Raw genomic sequence first — 12,315 nt, forward strand, 5'->3', positions numbered from 1 at the left:
CTGGTTTTCTCAGTCCGCACGATTGTCATTGCGATACACAGCCGGTTGCCATGGAGTCAGCCTTGAAACAGGACCCAGTCCGAGTCAACAATCAACAGGTGTCTGTGGGAATCAGGTAAGGAACACAAGAGTGTGCCTCGCTGCAGTGCTCCAGGGGGAAGTCTTGGTCAACACCGGCCTCGGCCAAGGCCAGCGCGTTCAGGTTGCGAGGGGGCGAAAGATAAGATTGGAATTTGTTTTGTCTCAGGGCCAGGAGCCGCAGTTAGTCACTCCGACTGCTCTGAAATGTCCCCTCTGGTCTCCGTATCGATCAAATTTCCTTGCCAAAAACCGTGAGTTTCCCCAAGATGTTGTCCAGCCTATCCAGAGCTGACAGTCTCTCCAAGATGGTATCCAATTTTTGGCCCATGGTGTTCATAGTATCCAATTTGTGGCTCATGTTGGTCATAGTCACAATTTGAGTTCCGACAGCTCTGCCCACAGCTTCAACCATGACGGCCAGCCTGGTATTTTGCAATGCCTGAGCCAATCAGCAAAAGATCTGTTATCATGGTTCCGAATAGGAAAATATCTTCAATGTCCTCCACGGAAAGAACCGCCAGACACACGATCCGCCACCTCTCCCACGCGTCCATTGTGTAGCCAGCTGCGAACGTTCCGGCAGGGCAGTCAGGTTCCCCCGAACCCGAGCTTCTCGTCGAGAAGATGGTGTCAATTGCGCTGAGAGACCAGTTGATCAAATCCATAATTCGTAGTTTAGGAGCAGTGCCGAGAGAGAGACTCTCCAAGTTCACAGAGACAAAGACTAGACGAGAGAGCAAAGCAGGGTAGGCAACGGGAGGAGAGGGAGAAAATGCGACCGCCTTCACAGAGAGCCAAACGAGAAGTTACTTACAAGTTTCTCTTTCACTAAGTTGCTTAATGCACAAACTTACATACTTTACCACTTTGAGTGGGCTATGATTTGTATTTGTATCATTTGAAAATGGCAACAGCACTGTAGCAGCTTGTGATTTATATCACAGAAACATAAGACCACACCACACTGCATTGTGAGATACCCACGTTTAATCAGAAGTGTGGAGGCTCAGTAATGTTTATTTGAAGTTTCGTGTGGGTGTGATATTTCAAAAATCCCACTGCAGAAATGAATTTTGTGTCATGCTTGTGAATCATTCCAGGCAGGCATTTTTATTCAAATATGCCTATTTAAGCATATTCAAATGCTAAATCTTTCTTGATAACAGCAATGCAAGTAAGCATCATGTACAATGTCAGTGAAAGAGATTTGGCCCCAGGAAAATGTTTCACAGGTGTTTTGTATTTTAGGAATTGTCAGGTCTGGAGTATGTATATTGCATGGGCTGTGCCTGATAATAACATTAATATCTGAAGATTTGTGTGCATTATGAAAGATGCAGAGGAATCGTACCATGCTAATCTTTCAAAAAGAGACATGAATAATATGGAAGTATATTGAGGGCAAAAGATTTGAGAGAGAACAAAACAAATTCTGAGCACTACTCATCCTGCAAGTCAGTCTTTGAGAGTGCACAGGGACGGTTTCGTCAGAGCAGAATTTGATGTGAGCGTGCAATCTCGATCGTGCACACGCTCCTTTCAGGAGTCTGCTCCCTCTACTTTCTCCAGCTGTTTTGGCTCCTGAGCAATTGAGATTGCAAGTCGCTTGCCAACTGTTTCTGACCAGCAAGCTGCGAAATGGAGATCTTTGAGATTTAAATTTTAAGTTACAGTCCATCCCTCCACCCATCCTTCTTCGCCCACTTATCTGGGGTCGGTCGCAGGGGCAGCAGCTCCAGCAGGTGACCCCTGTTGGGAATTTGTGGGTGTACAGATTCAATTATTGGCAAATTATCAAAGATGTTTTATCAATATTAATAAAATTATGAATATGGGTATTATCAGGGGTTAAATTGGGATTTGTTATGTGGGGGGGGCTCTCCCTAGTATGCAAAAGTATGAAAATAATTTGAAAAATAAACCGTTAAATGGCACTTTCTGGAGAGTTTTGTGCAAAGAAATGGAGAAATTGAGTCTTACATGATATGTGCAAAACTGAAAGAGCCTATACTTTGCATTGTTGTACAGGTATTAGGGCATTTAGCATTTACATTACTGTTAATCAGTCATTGATTACACATTGTATTACCTTGTTATGATATAAGAAGTGACCCATACAATGTGCCAAACATAATGTGCCACATGAAGAGACAGTGCAGCATATGACAGTAGAAACAGCTGAGAAGATTTGGGTCTGTGGTCACCAGGTCCACCTCACACAAACTTCCTTCTCCCAATCTCTCTCTTTACTACAACAAACACACACACACACACACACACACACACACACACACACGCACACACGGCACCGAGTGGGGCTCTCCGATGCTCCGAGTGGGGCCGGCTCGGAGCCCTGCCCCTGTAGGAGATGCGACAGCGAGGAACGGTTTAACGGCTTGGTCAGCGACATGAACTCGTAGCGGCCGTTGGAGCTTCCGAGCACCGGGCTTCCACCGCTGCGAACGGGGTTTTTAGCAGAGATGGCAAAAGTACTCACTTCCCGTACTTAAGTAGAAGTACAGATACTTGTGTTAAAAAATACTCTGGTAAAAGTAGAAGTACTGATTTAACTTCTTTACTTAAGTAAAAGTAACAAAGTACAGGCTTTGAAATGTACTTAAAGTATAAAAGTAAAAGTAGCCTTGCGAATGACAACCACTTTTTATGCAAAGCTACCTGGACCACACATGTTACTAGAGTGCAAGATGAGAAACTTCAGTGGACATAAAAACCAGGCTCTTTATATGCCATTGTCTACATTTTAAATGGATGTCTGCCAAACATCACATATATGATTATGGTGACAGAGACTGGGACTCCAGCTTAATAACATTCTGACTGAGTAGCAAGATATGAATTCAGTTGTGATTCTGTGAGAATTCACAGATCCAGTTTCTCTTTTTTAATTGTCCCCTTAACATTTAAAGGAATCTACATGTATGTGTGTGTGCTCAAATATAGAAAGAAAATAAAGGATACAATATGAATTACTAAACATAGATTAATTAAGAAGTTCCCCATACTTTTAGAGCTCCACAGCACATTGGCCAGGAGTCATACTTGATGCCGTCCATACTACTAGTGCTAACGTTACCGCCATCAAGCTGCAATTATTTGCCGCAAATGAATGCAGAATTTGGCCGAATCTGTCGAGTCGTCTTGTAGTGGTGCGTTACATGCAACGTAGCCTACAGTATATTCCCATCCAATTAGATTGAATTCTGTATTGATCACGTGAAAAATAATAACGGTAACTCCAGTGAAATTATTTGAAACTTGTTAGTGAGGACTAGATTAGGACCGTATTTAAAGCTGATGCTGGTTTCCAACTTCGCCCCCCCCTCCCCCCCCAAGTGTGTCTGTAAAACACGGACAGAGACAACTTCTCTCTTTTGATGCTTTACAAGCAACGTGAAACCTAGCTAACAGGTGAAGAACACAAACAACTAAATCACTAGCTAACCTACTTTAACTGTGCAGGAACTATAGACCAATACAACAACAGGCTTACATGAACTGACAACATAAGTTATACGACTTACAGTTCTCAAGGACGACACACACGATCTCAACTGATTATCCTCCGGACAGCAGTCTCTCTTTCTTTTTCTCACCTTTTTCTGTGTAGACGCTACCGGCCATGGTAGGCGCGGCGTGGTCCGCGTATTCTCCCACTATTACGACCTCTTGTACAAAACTAAAGTAACGAGCCAATTTTTAAAATGTAAGGAGTAGAAAGTACCGATATTCGTGTTAAAATGTAAGGAGTAAAAGTAAAAAGTCGCCACAAAAAAAAATAGTAAAGTAAAGTAGAAATATATCCGAAAAATCTACTTAAGTACAGTAACGAAGTATTTGTACTTCGTTACTTCCCATCTCTGGTTTTTAGCTTTAGGAGTAGGCATTTTATTTGTTAATCCTACCGACGTAGACACTTTGGCGTTATGTAGTTCACGTGGTGAACTACATGGTGAATTGTCTGCAGTTCTGGGCGGGTTGTTGCCGTGTTCTGATTGTTCTCATCTCAGCTCCGCCGAGACTAAATAGACATGCCATTTCAAAAATCTTTCATTCATTGTCAGAAATATCATATTTTCAAAAGCGTCACTTTCATAAAATTTTATGTGACATAGTGACTGCAAGCAGGCACATCCGGACAAACAAGCAGGCTTATGTGCTGGGGCTGGCCCAATTTAACCCCTGAGTATTATTAACTTTACCAAATTGACAAACAATCAAAACGGGGCACCACCCTGAACTCAGGGGCCAATAATCAAACTTGTCTCATTAGGTGTTCCCTTTAAAATACAGATCTTAATTAACTTGGTTAATCTATCTGGTATCTTTGAAGGAACAAAAGGAAGGGTGAATTCGAGCACTGACTGTTCAACCAGTAATTATTACAACAAATACACAAAATAATCACAGACAACTACTATTTAAAGTAACAGTTTATTTAACTTCAAAATTATCAATGGCTGATCAATAATTCTTCACTCATCAAAACCTATACTACCACTTTGTGCATTCTGTTAAGTTTGTCCAGCAGATTTTCCATGTAGAACAGAAACGGGTTAACCACTTGGTCACTAGCTATGTTTCCATCCATCCATTTATCCAAATTAAGTGATATCGAATGAAAAATGCCTTATGGAAACAGTAAAATTCGTTTGAATTTCATGAATATCGACTCAAAGGAAATACGTTCGGTCTCATCGGATTTTCTCTTGATCGATATACGGCTTATGCGATAAACGCTGATGGAAACGTTATTTGCCGAATAAATTAATGAATTGCGATTAAGTTTTAGGTCATTTTATGGTTGCAACCCGCCACAAAACAAAGAAGAAGAAGTTTTAGTTCATTTCCTCCCAGTTTTTCCGCTCTGTTTGCACACATGACAGGTGTCAACCAAGACAGATGGAAGTGGACGATCGAGGAGACAAGAGACTTTTTGAATTTAATTTACGAGCAAAATATAACAGCTATTTTAGATAGCAAAAATCTAAGAAATGCCATAATTTATCAAGAACTCGCGAAGGAAATGACCAACAAAGGTTACAACAAGCTGTGGGACGTCCTCTGGAGTAAATGGATGTCGCTCTAACAGCGATACATGTCTCAAAAAAGAGAGTTGTCTCGCAGCGGTGCCGGAGGGAAAATAAAAGGCAAGTTCCACCTTTTTGGTGAGCTGGATCAGATCCTCGGCCAAAGGAGCTTCCTCGGCTTCTTATATTAACAACAACTACTTTTGTCTAGCAAAACTTTGTTCGCCAATGTTTGCTTGAATGTTGTGCGATTCAGTGCGAAAATGAATGGAAACACCTCAAAATGTCTCAAATCAATTTGATATACCAATTTAATCGCAAAACAGCATGTGACGTCATTACGCACAGGTTTTTATTCGCTTTAAAGCTGTTGGATGGAAACACACTTTCACCAGCTTTATTCGCATGAGTTTTTTTTTTTACCAAACTTCAGATAATTCGATTGACAAGTGGACGAAAACTTAACGAAACAACTCCGCCCAGGCAGGGTGTGTGGAGCGGTTCAGAGTTGACTCGGAAGAAAAAAGTGGTCCGTGTTGTCCGATTTCCTTCTAGAGAAAAGCGTGGTTCTCTCATCTGCAGATTTGAAACACTGCGAAGTGCGTGTTTCAGGATCCAATAAATCCACTTTTGTCTGGTAAAAAGCACTTGGAAAAAGCAGGAAAAAGGTGTGTCCAAAAGTTTTAAAGGCTTGTGCACTGGTTGTGGCGTTCAAAGTCTGACAGCGAATGGGATTCCAGAACGTTCTTTGAGGTGTTAGAAACTTCAAGCCTGTAGCTCTTAGACTTCCGGTCATTGTGACCATGGCTCGGACCCCAAACTTCCCTTTCCCGAGCCACATTAACCAGCTCCGACTGGGGGATCCCGAGGCATTCCCAGGCCGCGATATTACGAATTCCACTATGGCCGCCAAGACCCGCCCTTCAATAGCATTTATTGGCCAAGCGTCCATGAGGTAACATTTGTTCAGGTGCTATCCCCTGACCAATCAGCTATCCTAACCTTAACCACTCGAGGTGAAATGCCTAACCCCAACCAATCGAGCTGCTTCGTAGGGCGGGTCTTGGCGTGGCAATAGTGGGGTTCGTAATTTTGCTCCCAGGCCAGGGTGGAGATATAATCCCTCCACCTAGTCCTGGGTCTTCCCCGAGGCCTCCTCCCAGCTGGACTTGCCTGGAACACCTCCCTAGTTAGGCGCCCAGGGTGCATCCTTACTAGATGCCCAAACCACCTCGACTGGCTCCTTTTGACGCCAAGCAGCAGCGGCTCTACTCCGAGCTCCTCACGGATGACTGAGCTTCTCACCCTATCTCTAAGGGAGACGCCAGCCACCCTCCTGAGGAAAGACCCCAAGGTATTTGAACTCCTTCACTTGGGGTAAGGACTCATTCCCTACCTGGAGTAGGCACTCCATCGGTTTCGCTTTGGTCATACAGAGATGGGATAAATTCAAGTTAAGTAAAAGTCAGCATAAGAAAAAAGTCAGCTTTTGAATATATGGCTCTTCTGTAAGAAGCGATTGGCAACCATATGACTATTTAGGACATGTGATTTATCATTTCTGGGTAAAGTTCAGACACATTCTTTTGATCCGACTGACCCCCTTACCATCCTATTTTTGAGGATAGCGTTCAGCTCAGAAGTGACAATGAGCCTGATTCATAAATGTTTTTTTTATTATGGTTCTGATGATGTTCTCTGTTAGAATTATTCATAAAAATGGAACAGAAACCCTACATCTAGTTCAGAAAAACTAAAATCCCAATAGAAGATAACACGTAGCTACTGTGATATATAGTTAGCTGTTAACTTGATTCTAACAATTACTCTGCTATTATGACTGAAAAATTTGATAATTTTCCAACAAGTTGAATGTAATTTCATTCATTTAGTGTTAACGCATTTAGATTTTTAAGATAATAGGCACCAAATACTGTTCTTTCTCTCCATTTGGTGGTAGAAAAAAATGCCACTGATGCTGTGCTCTGTTTGAATTTGCGTTTAGAGGATTCAGATGAAAAGAGCACGAGCTCACTTCATGATTATTACAAACGTTGCCTAATAATTCTTCTTACTAGCTCAAATGTCTCTCTTTTAAATCATCTGTTACGCTCATGACTGAGCGTAACAGATTTGTGTGTCTCTCCGCACACACAAATCTAATTCTGCTCTTACTAATCTTCAAGTGCTTATACAGTAGATGAATCATTCTATTCTTTCAAGTGTCTCTTCCCTTCATCTCCTCACTTTTGCTGTGAAAAGGAGGACAGCTCTGCAGCAGATGCAGTACACCAGTGTGTGACAGCCAATGCTTATTTTCCTGCCATCCATATGAAATTGCAGAGCTGTTTTCTCTCTCTTTTTGGGCTTTCACTGTAAATTCATGCGCATAGATCAGAAGGCTATCTGGCCCTGGCTCTGTGGGCTAAAATTGTTGTCCAGGCCTGCCAATCTAATCCGGGCCACACTACTTGTTGTATGGGAAGAGTAATGAGCAGATTCTTGGCGGATGCTGGGAGCATGCCAGAGGCAAATCTGCCCTCCATGTGTCTCTCCAAGCATGAACACTGTGAACAGGGAGACTCCAAAAGTTTCCCAAGTGCACTGAGGGGTTGTGGACACAAGGGAACATTAAATAGAGTTTGAGACATTTTTGAATACAGTAAGAAGCTATTGCTGCATTATGAGATTCTCTTGGGGGGAGTATAAAATATACTAAGGAGTAACTTACAGTATATATATATATATATGCCTTTAAAACCTGAAGCTAATAGTGATATATTTTGTATTGTGGCAGATATAATATGGTAGTATTTAAAAGAACATGAAATGCCAAAATGTTCAACAAGTATTACATTTTTTGTTCCAAAACCTTCATAATCCACAAATTGAAAATGTAGACCATCATTGACCATTAAAACTCACAAGAGAACCATATTGATTGCCTTTTTTTAACAACTCTCTTTAAAGTACAGTAACCTGAAGAGATTTTGCCTACAATTGAGACTAGAGCAATGCTGTGATGAGAGTGCCCCCTCCTTATTTGTTTTGCACTTTTTACAGTCTATGGTTGTGCATAAGGACACATTTTGAGGCATGCAGGTGACGTATTATACATTACTGCTGGCAGATTCAAGCAATTATAAAAAAATATATATATATACTTGCATCCAAAACTACATGTTTGGGTAGTCATAGAAAAATAGTCAAGGTTTGAATCCATGTTTCAGAGAGATAAGTTGATGATGACACACCACACCTAAGTATAGTTCATATTAAATGAAAAAAAATAAATCTTTATTGAACATTCAAATTAATAGAAAATGTAAAATAAACAGCATTGATGGGCTGTCACACAAAATCTAATTATATGACAGCTTGTTCTTGAATAATTCCCATGTATTAGCATATAAAAGGAATGCAGGGCTGTTTTTACCCTCACACATACAATAAAACCAGTGGCTCCCACATATGATGACAGAGCTGCAATCATGCGAACATGGGAATATGTTTTGAATGCACTGCTGGGGAGCCTGAGGTTGGATTTGACGTGCGCTGGATGTGATTGATTGTGTTGTTATGGCTAAGGACTGTCTTCCGGCCGCCTCCGGGACCCTTTTCGATCCATCCACTGTCTGTTTGTACTGCTGCTCGTAAATTTTACAGCCCGTGCTGGAACCTACTGGGAGCTTAAACAATTGCTTTATTGATGAATTTCTCTCATACAAGGAAGAGCACCACACCACGCTTGCATGGGACTTTTCAACACACCAAAATTAATACTGCTGCTCTTTATTTTCTTATTTTAATTTAAATCTGATAAGTGAAGGGTGGTTCTGTTGGTGAGGATTGCCCTTGAAAATGTTTTACTGGTGTTTTTTTATTTACTGCTTTTTTCCCTTGGTCTCTAAAAATGAAATGGAGATTAGATGGAGAGGTGAAATAATGGTTTATGTTGTTTACAAGGTCTAAGTTTGTTCATTACCTTCCCTGTGGAGAAATAAATGTAAAACTGTAACATTAAACAAATAGAGCCTTTGGGATTTGCATTAGAGGCTCAAGATTGTTATAAAAGTAACCTTAGACTTTGACATCGCTCTTAGGAAACATAATTTACAGTTATTCCAGGGAGCAGTGCTACTCTGATGTACAGTAGGTGTTGTACGTGAGTGAGAAAGCGAGAGAGAGGTACAGTTTACAGTGTGTGTGATACTATTTATAGGTGCTGAAAGGCAGTGAGGGGATATTATTAGTTAGTGGGAGGGATTACTGGTGTTAATAGTCGTGTGCTACTAACCTATATGAGAGAGCTAGGAAGATATAGTAAGTCATTACAAACAGTATCTTTAAATGGACACCGTATCAAGCCCCGTTACAGTAACCTTTTGGAACCAGTGAATCAACAAAGTACTGGCTACTTTTAAAGAATAAATATTGCAAGGAAAACAAGTTTAATTCTTGCCAGGATCAGCTCCAGGTTCCTGGTGAGTCAACTGGGGGTTGGGGAAATGGAGTACTGAAATATTTATCAGAGTGTTGCATATTCAGCTGAGGGTCCTTTGTGTGTGCTCATGTGATCTTTCACAACACGTTCACAAATTAAATATTTATCGAATTTAAATAAAAGGCGAGTGCCGGGTCTCGTGGTAGCGTGTGTGTGTGTGTAAATGTGTGTATGTATTGTGTGTGTGTGTGTGTGTGTGTGTCTGAGTGCGTGAGGGGAGAAGCGAGTCGTGTACTATCAGGGATGGTTGGTGTGAAGTCCCGGGAGGTGGGGGTGTGTTGAGCCTGTCAGGATGGAGATATGAGACTCACCTCCCTATCTACTCATTCACAGAGACTGGAATCAGCCTCAGCAACCAGTGCGCTGTGGCTACTGAGACAAAAAAAACACTGTGTCTGACCTAATGCTGCAGTATGCCACTACACACAGTTATATATGGAAACAAATGGCTTCCCAACAGGAAAATACATGTACATTATCACATTTTTGTTTACATTTTTGTCATTTCTGATTCTCAGAACTGATTGGATACAACACCATCATACATTTTATCTAATTGGTATTAGATGGTTAAAAAAAAAATCAGTTGTGGCTTCTACTGCGTAATCTTTATTGATGTACTACCATAAAAAAAAAAAAGGTAGCACCCTAACTTTTATGTACATACGACTACTTTTGTAACATTCCGAAACAGACAGTTGTTTCCAATCAACGCCATTGGTGCGTGCACAATGTGTTGGTAGAAAACAAACGGGAATGGCTGAGAGCTTATGAGAAGATCAACACGTGAAGTCGTTTTTGTGTCTTAGGGTGCTTTCACACCTATAGGTCGGTAGAGTTGGTGTTATCGGGTGAAGTTGTAACATTGTCGCATTTTACATTTGGTTCGTTTAGCGTTCATAACCGCAATTTGTCAAGCGCACCAAATTAAGCTCAGCATTAGTTCGTGCAGGACACGGTTATCATTCCTATCAGACGCACACCAATCACAGTCATTCTCACATCAAGTCGGTGCTTTTTAATACAAGTCCCTCCTCACTGATCCCTGCTACACTGACGCTGCTTCGCTTACTACTGACGCTGCTGGCAATGCTTTGCCTCCACCACCCCTGCCTCCACCTTCCTAGTTCAGAGTCTAGGAACATCTCAAAGTTTGAAATGGTTTTCAAAGTCTTTCTTTTCGCTCACTCTTTTATACCCTGGGTTCAGGGAGCATTATCAAGAGCAGAAAAATGGAAATACAGCATAACTGTATTTCCATTTGTTGCAATGAATGGTTAAATCTATGATGAGAGCGTTCCTGACTGAAACATTGTAAACAGATGTGACAAGGTTGGAACAGTCGCTGGTCTATTGGACAGAATAGTGAGTGAAACTCGCCAACACTTCCTGGTCTCAGAAATAATGCAGCAACACAAAAATGTATAACGTCTTGGGTTTTCTGGTTTTGCTTTAGTGTTTGTAATATTTTAGAAGAAGGGCAAACAATATGAGCATCTTACAAGACAGCGAGTGAAAGAGAGGGTAGTCTCGCTTGCCAGATCTATCTCCACAGCGCTGCAGAGTAAGGTCTGGCCCCTCCACACATACACTTCTAGATTGGAGAAAAAAAACATGCTGGGTTGTTTGCATTTCTTTAAACCAATCACAATTGTCTCGGGTGGCGCTAAGCTCCGGAGGCAGCGACGTTGTATCTGGAAATTGGTCTCGGGAAGGAACTTGTTTTGGTGGAATATTTGCACCCCGCAAAAGAAAACGCTACATAACATATTAAATGAAGTTTCAACTGTTCGCAGAATACAGTAATGTGAGCTATTTAAATTAGCTGGATACAAGGTTTAACATAATTTGCTTTTATCAGTGTATCGCACATAGACAGTTAAATAAATGACAAAGTGACGCCGTTGTTTTCAACGGAGACCAGTGAAGTATATTAGAAGCATTGAGCGTTGAGCGTTAAGCATTACTGCACAGCCTCCAACTGAACTTGAAGCCGTAGATGTGACGTGAGCAACCTGTCTGAAAGTTGGAAGTCTTCTGGTAGCTGTGCCAAGAGAAATCTCAATCATTCCCAATCTTACAGAGACGGAGAGCGTAGGTATATGTAAGGAGATAACATAGGCACAGGCTAATTATTGCTAACCAAAATGCTAGTTAACATTAGTAATTAAACTTAAACAGCTAATGTAAGTAGAAACTGCCTGTGAGCTTTTCCCGGACTGTACGGTAATTTGTCTTGTATGCGACAGAAAGTTGCGTGGTTATGACACAATCGTTAGCCTATTTTTTACAAAAATAGCCATAACATGAGGTACAAGGTAATGGAGCCTTTTATACATTGTCGTGTTTCTTTGGAAATAAACAATGGACAAATAGAGTCCTTAAAAGCTTCAGATGTAAAGTTATTTGCTGTCAAAGTGACGCCAAAATGAATGGCAGTCAATGGAATGCTAACCGGGGGTATGTGCTAGGTAGCATCAAAATGGCACCATAGGAGGTACGCTTTGTAGAGGCTGGCTTACCCCCTTGGTATCGCAGTGTGTATTTTGTTAATAGCAAATTCCCCGCCAAATGGTCTCAAAACGTTCCAGTTAGAGAGTAAATGCTGTAAACATATTCTTTGTAGATCTTTACATTATTCTCCGAAAGATCCAAGCCGGCCTGCCTTGTTGCAAGATCCAA

The sequence above is a fragment of the Perca fluviatilis genome, chromosome 4 (genome assembly GCF_010015445.1).
Source record: "Perca fluviatilis chromosome 4, GENO_Pfluv_1.0, whole genome shotgun sequence".
NCBI classification, from domain to species: domain Eukaryota; kingdom Metazoa; phylum Chordata; class Actinopteri; order Perciformes; family Percidae; genus Perca; species Perca fluviatilis.